This window comes from Alexandromys fortis, unplaced genomic scaffold (assembly GCF_014885135.2).
Source record: "Alexandromys fortis isolate MF-2015 unplaced genomic scaffold, M_Fortis_MF-2015_v1.1 scaffold_3, whole genome shotgun sequence".
Taxonomy (NCBI): domain Eukaryota; kingdom Metazoa; phylum Chordata; class Mammalia; order Rodentia; family Cricetidae; genus Alexandromys; species Alexandromys fortis.
The window spans coordinates 17,699,057-17,712,598 of record NW_026067909.1 but is presented as its reverse complement, the minus strand read 5'-3'; the positions used below and the strand labels follow the sequence as shown (position 1 = coordinate 17,712,598).

Here is a 13,542-nt window from a genome sequence, read left to right as displayed (position 1 = left end):
AGATTTGAAAGTCATCCAAGATGACAATGGTAAATAGGATATGTTGGGAGGCCCTTGGAAACTAGGGAGACAGTGTTTATAGTCTCCACTGCAGCTATAAAACTTCAGGGCCATGGCACCAGCAAGTGATGTGGGATTTCCCCTCTGTATGCTGTGATTACCATTGATAAAAAGGAACTGCTTTGGGCCTATAGCAGAGCTATAGGGGAACAGAGCTAGGTAGGGGAAAGTAAGCTGGGAGAAAGGAGGCAGAGTCAGGAGAAGCCATGTAGCCCTTCTGGAGACAGATGCCGGATGGAGCTTTGCCAGTAAGCCACTGTCATGTGGCGATACACAGATTAATGGAGATGGGTTAAATTAATATGTCAGAGTTAGCCAATAAGAAGCTAGAGCTAATGGGCCAAGCAATGATTTAAATAATATGGTTTCTGTGTGATTAAGTTGGCATTCTAAGCAGCTGGGGACCAACAAGTGGCCCCTCCTCTTACAAGCAAGTATTAGCTGAGGTATTTACCACTGCAAGTTTTCTATTTTTAGTAATGTTTTCTGTAAAAGGAAGCCTAAGTCACTTAGGGATGAGAGTCATGTTGCTCAATAAAGAGTAAAACACCCCTGCAAGTGGGTTAATTAGCTTCAGGTAGGGATGAGTTCCTGATTTTATATCCACAACAGAAGGTTCAGTCCTGAAACCATAAAACACAATTGACTGTAATGGACTGAGCAGGTTTTATTCATATATTTTCACATGCTTATGCACGCATACTTAAAAAAGAAGAAATTGGAAGGCACGAATTTGAGAGAGGATGGAGGGAGGAAAATGAAGGGAAAAGTGATATATTTCAATAAAAATGTATGAAAATAAATTTTAGATTAAAAAATGTGGCTTGAAGGATAGCTTAGCAATTAAGAATGCTTGGTGTTGTTGCAGAAGACACAGGTTCCAGTGCCAGTAACCATGGTAACTAGTTCCAGTGCCAGTAACTATGGTAACTCCAGTTCCCAGGGATCTGATTCCCTCTTCTGGCCCATACTGGTATTGCTCACTGATACATTCAGGCAAACACACATATTCATAAAATAAAGCTTAAGAAATGAAATTCTATACAGAATGTCACAGCCTAGAGACAGTCAGCAGCCAGGGCTAGTTAAAAATGAACTCCTGGTTCTTCATAGAAGCAGCTGTGGCCTTCCTCTCAGCTAGCTTGCACAGAAGCAAAAGGAACTTTATTCTGAGATTGGAATAGCTTAGAAGAGCTGTTCATTTAAGAACATTATTTACCATGTGGAGAGGTTTATTGTGTCCTTTGCTGTGTGAGGATTATGGCATTGATTCTTCTTTTGAATGTGTCTTTTAGATAATACAGCATGATCTCTTTATCTTTTAAGTCATATATTAAGATATTTTTTTTTCAGTTTTGTTCTGTAAAACTCTTATCTGCCTAAGTGACTTGACTTGTATTCTCCTGTCCTTATTTAAATTGTTCAAAGTACAACCCAGAGCCTTATCCTAAGGATGTCAGCATATATGGAATATAAAATCTGTGCCAGGATGGCTCCTCTTTTAACATCAGCCACCTCTGGGTGTATGTTCTTTTTAATAAGATTTTGTTTATTAAACTTTTAAGTGTGTGGAATGCTTTATCCCTGGGAAGGCATATTAAGTCTAGAACAGCATAACCTCCTGCCTTGTAGAAAAATGTTTCTGAGACAAAATTTTTGATGTTCAATCAGGTAGCCTTGATCCCATCCATTTCTCTCCAGGGCAGTTACCATGCTGTCCTTGTGATTAACTAACTAAATTCTTAGATTAAAAAACTCAGTGACCACTGAGTTTTAAAATTACAAATATGAGTCAAGTAGTCTACTGTACCTTTCAGTAATAGGAAAAGGATTTGTGTGTGGAATAAAGTTTTGGCCTTCAGAACAGAACAGGAGGAATAGTTTATTGTGTACACTGTAGAGTGAAATAGGGTAGGCAAACAGGTACTGGAATCACCGTTGTGACATAGACCTGATTGCAGCAGGAGGAATGATTTTGTAATTTCCCAGCATGTATTGATTTATGTCATGGGAATGAAGATGGACCAGATTGGCGGGTGTTCAATTTGCAAAGGTTAAACTGAGCCAATGAACATTGACTTTTCAACAAGGGGACTCTTCTATGCAGATAAGTTTAATTCTGCTTGTCATGGTTATCTCCATTAACTGTAGCTATGTATGTCATGCCGCACATCTCTGGAGCTAACACTGCACGTAGGGGCATATTGAAATAATATCTTATTAATGATATTCCCTCATTCAGGGGTGGTTTTAGTTTTCAGAGTCAGCATACCTATGTGTTTTTTCAGTTATGCTTATTTAATTTTTATAACTTAATTTATTTTTTTAAAAGAAAACAAACTATCTTTTTTCATTATACATATCAATCCCAGTTCCCATTCCATCCCCTCCTTCCATCCCCTCTAACTACCTCCCACCCCACTCCCATCCATTCCTCAGAGAGGGTAAGGCACATTGTTTAGGGCAAGGTCCAAGGCTTTCCTACTATATCCAGGCTGAGCAAGGTATCCATTCAAAGAAAATTGGTTCCCAAAAAGCCAGTACAAGCAGTAGAGATAAATCCTGGTGCCACTGCCAGTGCCCCAGCCATACAACTGTCACCCACATTCAGAGGATCTAGTTTGATCCTATGCTGGTTCCTTCTCTGTCCGGCTGGAGTTGGTGAGCTCTTTTTAGCTCAGATAAACTGTTTTAGTGGGTGCCCCCATCATGGTCTTACCTCTTTGCTCATATTTTCACTCCTCCCACTCTTGCAACTGGACTTTGGAGGCTCAGCCAAGTCTCTACCATGGGTCTCTGCCTCTGTTCCATCAGTTGCTGGATGAAGGTTATATGGTAATATTTAAGACATTCATCAATCAGACTACAGGGCAAGACCAGTTCAGGCCCCCTCTCCTCTATTGCTTAGGGTCTTAGCTGGAGTCATTCTTGTGGATTCTTGGGAATTTCTCTAGTGCCATGTTTCTTGCTCACCCCATAATGGCTCCCTCAATCAAAATATCTCTTTTTTTGCTCTCATCTCTCTCCTTCTTTCATCTTGATTATCCCACTCCCTCAAGTTCTCCTCCCCCATCCTTCCCTCCTCTTTTACTTCCACCCTCTTTTTTTTTCTCCCCACCCATGTTAAAATAGGAGCGGCGGGGCTGCGTCCCCAGCACCCCGGCCGCCTGGCTAGCTTATGCCCCGAAATAACAACACACAAACTGTATTCATTTAAGCACTGCTTGACCCATTATATCTAGCCCCTTCTCGGCTAACTCTCGCACCTGGACTAGCCCATTTCTAATAATATGTGTAAGCACCCCAAGGTGCGCTTACTGGGAAGATTCTAGCCAACGTCCATCCTGGGTCGGAGCTTCATCGCGTGTCTGCCTCAAAGAGCAGAGCTATCACATCTCTGTCTGAGGCGTCTGCCCCAGACAGGAGAGCTATCGAATCTCTGATCTCACTTCCTCTTCCTCCCAGCATTCTGTTCTGTTTACTCCACCCACCTATGTTCTAACCAATAAAATGGGCCAAGCCAGTTTCTTTATTAGCCAATGACCTTCCTCCATCATTTCGGCAACTAGACTTCCTGGTTGTGCAGAGGGCTGTTGTCTGGGACAGTGATCTGTAAGTTTTTTCCTCTTTAAATAAATACCACCCTATTAATAATAATTCCAAACTGGTGTGGCATTGTTTGAGACCTACACCTTCACACCCACATGCTCCCAATTTTGTCAGGCAGTCTTCTTTATTTCCCCTTGCCAGGTGGATCTGTGAATGTTTTTCTTAAGGTTCACCTTACTTAGCATCATGAACTACAGGTCAGTGTTCTTTGCTTTACAGCTAATATCCACTTTTGCGTGAATAACAACTTTAAGATACCATTTTATACCAGTCAGAATGGCTAAGATCATAAACGCCAATAATAGCTTATGCTGGAGAAGGTGTGAAGTGTAACATTGCTGGTGGGAATGCAAACTTGTACAACCACTTTGTTGTACATTTGTTGAACTATGAAAAGCATTTGTTCAACTATGTTCACAGCAGCACTATTTGTAATAGCCAAAACCTGGAAACAACCTAGGTGCCCCTCAAAGGAAGAATGGATAAAGAAGGTGTGGCACATATACACATTAGAGTTCTACTCAGCAGTGAAAAATAATGACATCTTGAATTTTGCATGCAAATGGGTGGAAATAGCAAACACTTTACTGAGTAAGATATCCCAGACCCAAAAAGATGAATATGGTATGTACTCACTCATTAGTGCATTCTAGCCATAAACAAAGGAAATTGAGCCTATAGTTCATGATCCTAGAGAAGCTAAATAAGGTGAACCTAAAGAAAAACATATATTTATGTCTTTATTCAATTTATCAGAATCATTTATGAAAAGGAGGAAGGAATGAACTATTAATTATACAATGAACTCACATTTACCAAGTCTCCCAATAGTTTCTGCTTTTGTGTTTTTAAACAAGATCACTAATGTGTGGCCCTGGGTGACCTGGAACTTGTTCTGTAAACCAGGTTGGCCTTGAACTCTTAGAGATTTTCCTACTTCTACCTGCCAAGTGCTGAGATTGAAGGTGTTGCACCACTTTGCCTAGAATCTCCTAATGATTAACTTTTTGTTTTCAAAACAATCTTATTTTACATACCAATCCCAGTTTCCTCTCCCTAACCTCCTGACACTCCCTCAACTTTCTTCCACCCCATTCCTATACCCTCCTCAGAGAGGGTTAGGACTTCCATGGGGAGTCAACAAATTCTGTCACATCACTTGAGGCAGGATCAAGGCCCTCTCCTCTGTATCTACACAGAGCTAGGTATCCCTTCATAGAGAATAGGCTCCAAAAACCCAGTTCATGCAATTGGGATAAATATTGGTTCTACTGCTAGTCGTCCCACATCCTGCCTATTGTAAGGAGAGGGCCCCTTGTTTGTCCCGGCTGCCTAGCTAGCTTACACCCAAAATAACCACAAAGAAACTGTATTAATTAAAACACTGCTTGGCCATTAGCTCTAACTTCTTATTGACTAACTCCTACGTATTAGTTTAACCCATCTCCATTAATCTGTGTATTGCCACATGGCAGTGGCTTACCAGAGATTCTAACCAGTGTCCATCTCAGGCAGAAGATCCATGGCTTCTCTGGTTCTACCTTTCTTCCTCTTAGCATTAGTTGTTTTCTCTGCCTAAATTCTGCCCTATCAACTAGGCCAATGCAGTTTCTTTATTCATTAACCAATGAAAGCAACATACAAACAGAAGGAACTCCTACACCACCCACCCAAGCCACACAACTGTCACCCACATTCAGAGGACTTTGTTCATTTATATGCAGGTTCCCTAGCTATCAGTATGGAGCCAGTGAGCTCTTACCTGCCCAGCTCAGCTCTTTCTGTGGGTTTCCCCATCATGGTCTCGATCCCTTTGCTCGTATTATGGCTCCTCCATCTATAAGAATAGACTCCAGGAGCTTGGCCCAGTGTTTAGGTGTGGATCTCTATACCTGCTTTCATCACTTACTGGATGAAGGCTATATGATGGCAGATATGATAATCATCAATCTGATGCTGGGAAAGTATAGTTCAGGCACCCTCTCTACTACTGCTTAGATTCTTAGCTGCGGTCATTCTTGTGGATTCCTGGGATCTAGTTTTATGATTTTAGCCAAACCAGCATGGCTGGCACTTCCAGGTTCCAGGGCCACATATGTGCAGACAAGCCCTCAGGCAAAACTACTTAGTCACCCCTGGGACCTTAAAAGGCTCTGCATGACCCACGGCATGGTTGCATCACCTACATATGATGCAGCAGCTATATAAGCCCTTGCGTGCATTTGTGAGCTCCCATTATCTGTGTATGACATAGCTACATCATCCCCCTGTGCACATGAGCTAGGCAGCCTTTACAAACTGGATGAGTCATCTTCAGCTCTCTCTCTCTCTCTCTCTCTCTCTCTCTCTCTCTCTCTCTCTCTCTCTCTCTCTCTCTGCACACTGACGTCACCAGGCCTGTACACGTCTCCTCTAATAAATTCCTAAGTGGGTTTGTTGCATGTTTCATGCTTTCTTCTCACTCACACCAGGTAATTTCACTAGGTTTCTCGCTAGCCCCATAATGTCTCCCTCTATCAAGATATCTCTTTCTTTGCTCTCCCTCTCTGTCCTTTCCCCAACTTGACCTTCCCAACCCCTTATGTTCTCCTCTCCCTTTCTTCCTTCCTCACTCCCCTTCTACCCTCTACCTTTCCCCCAACTCTCCTAATTACTCAGGAGATCTTGGTTCTTTGCCATTTCCATGGGGATCCATGTATGTCTCTCATAGAGTCTCCATGTTTCCTGGATTCTCTGGGGTTATGGAATGTAGGCTGATTATCTTTTGTTTATGTCTAATATTCAATTATGAGTGAGTATATACCGTGTTTGTCTTTTTGCATCTGGGTTACCTCACTCAGGATGGATTTTTCTAGTCCTATACATTTGTTTGCAAATTTCAAGATGTCATTGTTTTTATCTGCTGAGTAGTACTCCATTGTGTAAGTGTACACATTTTCTTTATCCATTATTTAGTTGAGGGGCATTTATGTTGTTTCCAGGTTGTGGCTCTTACAAACAATGTTGCAATTAATATAGTTGAACAAATATGGTATGAGTGTGCATCCTTTGGGTATATGTCCAAGAGTGGTACTGCTGGGTCTTGAGGTAAATTTATACCCAATTTTCTGAAAAACTGCCACACAAGTCCAAATGGATCAAAGACCTCAGCATAAATCCAGCCACACTGAACCAGATAGAAGAGAAAGTGGGAAGTACACTTGAACACATTGACACAGGAGACCAATTCCTGAATATAACACCAGTAGCACAGACAATGAAAGAAACAATTAATAAATAGAACCTCCTGAAACTGAGAAGCTTCTGTAACTCAAAGGAAAAAATCAACAAGACAAAACGGCAGTCTACAGAATGGGAAAAGATCTTTATCAACCCGACATCTGACAGAGGGCTAATCTCTAAAATATACAAAGAACACATGAAACTAATCATCAAAATACCAAATAATCCAATTAAAAAGGGGGTACAGCTCTAAACAGAGAATTCTCAACAGAGGAATCTCAAATGGCCAAAAGGCACTTAAGGAGTTGTTCAACATCCTTAGCTGTCAGAGAATGTAAATTAAAACAACTATAGATACTATCTTACATCTGTCAAAATGGCTAAGATAAAAAACACTAATGAAAGCTTATGCTGGAGAGAATGTGGAGTAAGGGAAACACTTTTTACTGGTGGAAGTGCAAACTTGTAAGTCAATAATTACTTTTAATATATATATATATATGATTTCATATGGGAGTATTGCATGTAAAAATTTCTAATCCCTTCTCATGAATAGTTCCTCACGTGCCCCAACTTCCTCTCAAATTCATGAATAATTAAATAATTCATTTAATTATTGCTATTGCATATACACACATATGTACATATGTGAGACCATTGAGTTCCTTTCGTGTTACTCATATGTCCATGTGTTTATGGTTGAACACTTGGGATTGCATAACCTACTGGGGCTTACATACCTGAGTACTACTTAGTGACTAAGTAGCAAAGAAAGGAAATAAGTCACATGATTCTGACACTAAATATTTATTTAAAAAACAGACCAACAGAAGACAAACTGCATGGGATTTTTTTTTATTAGATAGGCGTGTCACAGAAAAGCAGAAAAATCTCAGGGATGGGCCTCAGGTGCTATCAGATGGCTGTATCTGGTTTTGGTTATTAGAAAATAGATTTGTTTGCATATCCCCAAAGGATTTGCTTAATGTTTAGAAAGCCATTTGCTCACAAAAAGTGAGAACAGTAAATGGTTATTAGGAAGGTGAGAAACTGCCCAGAGTGATTGGGCTCTACAACTGCAACATTATATCTTCTCCAGAAACCTGAAGGTCTAATCAGTTGATTAGCCTTTATCTGTAGTGATAACTCCTTCTCAGGAAATTTCATTCACATGTGTGTGTACATATATATATGTATATATGCTAACATATGTGTATATACATATATGTGTAAGTATGTATATTATACACAGAGAGATGAATTTAAAATAGTAAAATATTCCTTCTTGTGTACCTCTTTATTATTCACTGACTTGTAAGCTATTCAACACTTAACTTCCACATATTGTACTTCTGATATTTGAACACAAGCAATGATCACATTTACTATCTGAAACATCAAATATATATGTGAACTTTACACTGGTGAACTTTAAGGCCCTGTCTTTGGCCAGCCTCCCACATCTTTGAGCAATATATTTGCAATGGGAATGAATTGATCAAAATCAGGCCATGTAGCAAAAGTGGAGAATTGCACCATAATTCCTTCGCATTAATTTCTAGATCATGTTCATTCATTTTGTTAAACAAATTCAAGACCAAACAAAATATTCCCAAGGAATAGAAAATGGAAAACACCATGCTGTAGCTCCTGAAAAATTGTACCTACTACCTGTGGCTTCATGCCATGGAACTGACTAATTCTGGTTTATTGTCAGGCTGACCATAGGAACAGTGCACAGTTTCTCAGAAAATAAATGTTTAACAGACTAGATTACAGAAAAAAATATTAGCAGATTTTTTTGCAGATTTACTTTGCAGGAAACAAGTCCTGCCCTAATACCAAGAACACAACATATCACATTTCTATGACATTGGTGTGTCATGAAGACGGGCATATTGAGAAGAGCTCAAGATCAAACCTATTTATGTGTCTCTGTAAAACAGAACTTCATTTAAATGATTTTACTCCCATAGGTATAAGCCTTTCCGCTTTCCACTGGAGACAGTCTTTCAGCCTCAATGGCCTTTCAGGATCTTTGGATTGACTCAGAAGCATGGGAAGATTCCAGATCCTTCAGATAGCTTTCCTTCTAATCTGCAATGTCACAGTGGCTCCTCAGACTCTTTTGGAGAACTTCACTGCAGCCATGCCTGGTTATCGCTGCTGGATTCACATCCTTGACAATGACACTGTATCTGACATTAACAGTGGTATCCTGAGCCAAGATGACCTCCTGAGGATCTCAGTCCCACTGACTCCAACCCGAGGCCAGAGAAGTGTCGTTGCTTTGTCCAACCACAGTGGCATCTCCTTCATTTGAATGGCACCTTCTCTGGCAATACTTGAATTCTTGCTCTCACTGTTTTTGAGGATGAACTGTTACATGGAAATAAGAGGGAAATAAAAAATTTTCTTCGCAAGTTGCTTGTCATACAGGTCTTCCACTTGTTTGGTTAGAGTTACTCAGAGATATTTTACTCTATTTGAAGCTATATGAAGGGTGATGTTTCTCTGATTTCATTCTCAGCCCATTTATCACTTGTGTAATGGAGGGATACTGATTTTTTCTTTTGCGTTAAACTTGTATCCTTCTACATTACCAAAAGTATTTATGAGTTATAGAAGATCCTCAGTAGAATTTATGGGGTTAATTATGTAAACTTTCATATCATCAGCAAATAGTGAGAGTTTTACTTCTTTTCTGGTTTATATCCTCTTGATCTCCTGTTGTTGTCTTACTGCTCTAGCTAGGACCTCAAAAACTATATTGCATAGATATGGAGAAAGTGAACAACCTTGTCTTGTTCCTGACTTCAGTGGAATCATTGTGAGTTTCTCTCCATTTAGTTTGATGTTAGCTGTTGGCTTGTTTCATATTGCCTTTATTATGTTTAGGTATGTTCTTTGTATCTTTGTTCTCTCCAGGACCTTTATCATGAAGGGATGTTGTATTTTGTCAAAGGCTTTTCCAACATCTAATGAGATGATAATGTGGTTTTTATTTTTCAGTTTGTTTATATGGTGGATTACATTGGCAGATTTTTGTATATTGAACCATCCCCACATCTCTGGGATGAAGATGACTTGATCATAGTGAATGATTTTTCTGGATTCGATTTGCAGATATTTTACTATTTTTTATTTATTTTTAATTAAAAATTTCCACCTCCTCCCCTCCTCCCATTTCCCTCCCCCTCTCCCTCCCTCTCCAGTCCAAAGAACAGTCAGGGTTCCCTGCCCTGTGGGAAGTCCAAGGTCCTCCCCCCTCCATCCAGGTCTAGGAATGTAAGCATCCAAACAGACTAGGCTCCCACAAAGCCAGTACATGCGGTAGGATCAAAACCCAGTGCCATTGTCCTCGGCTTCTCAGTCAGCCCTCCTTGTCCGCCACCTTCAGAGAGTCCGGTTTGATCACATGTTCCATCAGTCCCAGTCCAGCTGACTTTGGTGAGCTCCCATTAGAACAGCCCCACCGTCTCAGTGGGTGGGCACACCCCTCACGGTCCTGACTCTCTTGCTCATTTTACTGACTATTTTTGCATCAATATTCATAAGTGATATTGGACTGTAATTCTGTTTCTTAGTAATGTCTTTATGTGTTTTGGGTGTCAGGATAATTGTAGCCTCATAAAAAGAGTTTGGCGTTCCTTCTGTTTCCATTGTGTGAAACAATTTGAGGAGTATTGGTATTAGTTCTTCTTTGAAAATCTTGTAGAATTCTGACCTGAAACCATCTGGTCCTGGGCTGTTTTTGGTTGTGAGACTTTTGATGGCTGTTTCTATTTCTTCAGCAGTTATAGGTCTATTTAATTTGCTTATCTTGTCTTGATTTAATTTTGGTAAGCGATATTTATTCAGAAAGTTATTCATTTCCTTTAACTTTTCTATTTTTGTGAAGTACAGATTTTCAAAATATGACTTAATGATTCTCTGGATTTCCTCTATGTCTGTTGTTATGTCCCCTTTTTAATTTCTGATTTTGTGAATTTGGATATTCTCTCCTTGCATTTTGAATAGTTTATATAGAGGTTTGTCTATTCTGTTGATTTTCTCAAAGAACCAACTCTTTTGTCTCATTGATTCTTTGTATTGTTTTATTTGTTTCTACTTTGTTGATTTCAGCTCTCAATTTAATTATTTCCTGCCATCTCTTTCTCCTGGGTGAGTTTGTTCCTTTTTGTTCTAGTTTTCAAACGATCTGTTAATTCACTGGTGAGGGATTTTTCAGCTTCTTTATGTAGGCATTTAATGCTATGAACTTTTCTCTTAACACTGCTTTCATTGTTTCCCATAAACTTGGGTATGTTGTGTGCTTATTTTTGTTGAATTTTAGAAAGTCTTTTTTTATTTTTTATGTTTTTTTTTTATTCTTTTTCTCTATTTTTTCCATTTCCCTCCCCCTCCTCCAACCCTTCTCCCCCTCCTCTCCCCATCCCTCTCCAGTCCAAAGAGCAGTCAGGGTTCCCTGCCCTGTGGAAAGTCCAAGGTCCTCCCCCCTCCGTCCACGTCTAGGAAGGTGAACATCCAAACTGGCTAGGATCCCACCAAGCCAGAACATGAAGTAGTATCAAAACCCCGTGCCATTGTCCTTGGCTTCTCATCAGCCCTCATTGTTCACCATGATCAAAGAGTCCGGTTTTATCCCATGCTTTTTCAGTCACAGTCCAGCTGGCCTTGGTGAGCTCCCAATAGATCAGCCCCACTGTCTCAGTGGGTGGGTGCACCCCTCATGTTCTTTAATTTCTTCCTTTGTTTCTTCCTTGACCTATTGATGATTCAGGTTAGGATCGTTTATTTCCATGTGTTTGTGGGCTTTCTGGAATTAGTGTTGCTGTTGAATTCTAATTTAAGAATGGTGATCCGATAAGATACATGGGGTTAATCCAGGTTTTTTTGTATCTGTGGAGATTTGCTTTTTTACCTAGTATGTGGTCAATTTTTGAGAGTGTTCCATGAGGTGTTGAGAAAAATGTATGTTATTATATGTTTGCATGGAATGTTCTATAGATATCTGTTAAGTCCATTTGAGTCATAACATCTGTTAATTCCCTTATTTCTCTGATAATTTTCTGTCTGACCATTCTGTCCAGTGGTGAGAGTGCCATGTTGAAGTATCCCACTATTAGTGTGTGGGGTTTAATGTGTGATTGAAGCTATAGAAGTGTTTCTTTTACATATGAGGGTGCCCTTGCATTCGAGGTATAGATGTTCAGTATTGAGAATTCCTCTTGATGAATTTTTCCTGTGACTAATATGAAATGCCCCTTTTTGTCTCCTTTGATTGATTTTAGTTTGAAACCTATTTTGTGAGATATTAGGATAGCTTGTTTCTTAGGTCCATTGGATTGGAAAAGTTTTCCCAACCCTTTACTCTGAGGTGATGGTTTTCTTTGAGGTTGAGGTATATTTATTGCATGCAACAGAATGATGGATATCTAATCTGTTAGCCTGTGTCTTTTTATAGGTGAGTTGAGTCCATTTGTATCAAGGGATATTAATAACCAGTAATTGCAAGATTGTTATTTTAGTTTTCATTGTTGGTGATGTTATTGTGTGTATTTTTCCCTTCTTTGGGATTTGTTGCTGTGAGATATTCTATTTTCTTTGGTTTTGTTGATGTTGTCTACTTCCTTGGGTTGGAGTTTTCTTTCTAGTATTTTGTGTAGGGATGGGTTTGTGGCTAGTTATTGGTTGAATCTGGTTCTGTCATCGAATATCTTGTTTTGTCCATCCATTGTAATTAAAAGTTTTGCTGGGTATAGTATTCTGGGCTGGCATTTCTGGTCTCTAAGTGTCTGCATAACACTTGGCCTGGTCTTTCTGGCTTTCATTGTTTCCATTGAGAAATCAGGTATAACTCTGATAGGTCTGCTTTTATATGTTACTTGAACTTTTTCCTTTACAGCTCTTAATAGTCCTTCTTTCTATTGGGAAAGTTTTCTTCTATAATATTATTAAATATGTTTTCTGTGCTTTTGAGTTGGACTTTTTCTTCTATCACTGGTGTCCCATATTTCTTGGATATTTTGTGTTAAGTTTTTACTAGATTTAATGTTTTCTTTGACCACTGAGTCTTGTTGAAGGAAGGTCTGCTTGTTTGTCCTGGATGCCCAGAACCAAAATGATCACACAAAAACTGTTTTTATTAAATTACTGCTTGGCCCATTAGCTTTAAATTCTTATTTGCTAACTCTTACATCTTAGTTTAACCCATCTCCATTAATCTATGTATCACCATGACGTTGTGGCCTATCAACAAAGTTCTAGCACATCTATCTCTGGCAGCAGATCCATGGCATCCCTTTGACTCCACCCTTCTTTCTCCCAGCATTCAGTCTAGTTCTCCCTGCCTACCTACGTTTTATCCTATCAACAGGCCAAAGCAGTTTCTTTATTCATTAACTAAGTAAAGCAACACACAGACAGAAGGACCTCCCACACCAGAGTCTATTTCATCTATTGTATCATCAGTGCTTGAGATTCTGTCTTCCATCTTCTGTATTCTGCTGTTTATGCTTCCATTTGTGGTTTTTGATCATTTTCTCATGATTTCTATTTCTATATTTCCCTCAGTTTTTTATTGTCTTTATTTCAGTTTTCAGGTTTTGAATAGTTTATATATTTGATTGCTTTTTCTTCATTTTCGGT

The 13,542-nt window shown here is 39.4% G+C and overlaps 1 long non-coding RNA gene across 1 annotated transcript in view; it reads left to right on the top strand.

Moving 5' to 3' along the window:
* The first annotated feature begins 3,603 nt into the window (after positions 1 to 3,603).
* LOC126498438 (uncharacterized) overlaps positions 3,604 to 13,542 on the top strand; it is a 25,432-nt gene continuing 15,493 nt past the window's right edge. Inside the window, exons 1-2 of the long non-coding RNA XR_007590830.1 lie at positions 3,604 to 3,672; positions 8,868 to 10,341. This is a non-coding gene — a long non-coding RNA (uncharacterized lncRNA). The remainder of the gene's footprint in view (positions 3,673 to 8,867; positions 10,342 to 13,542) is intronic.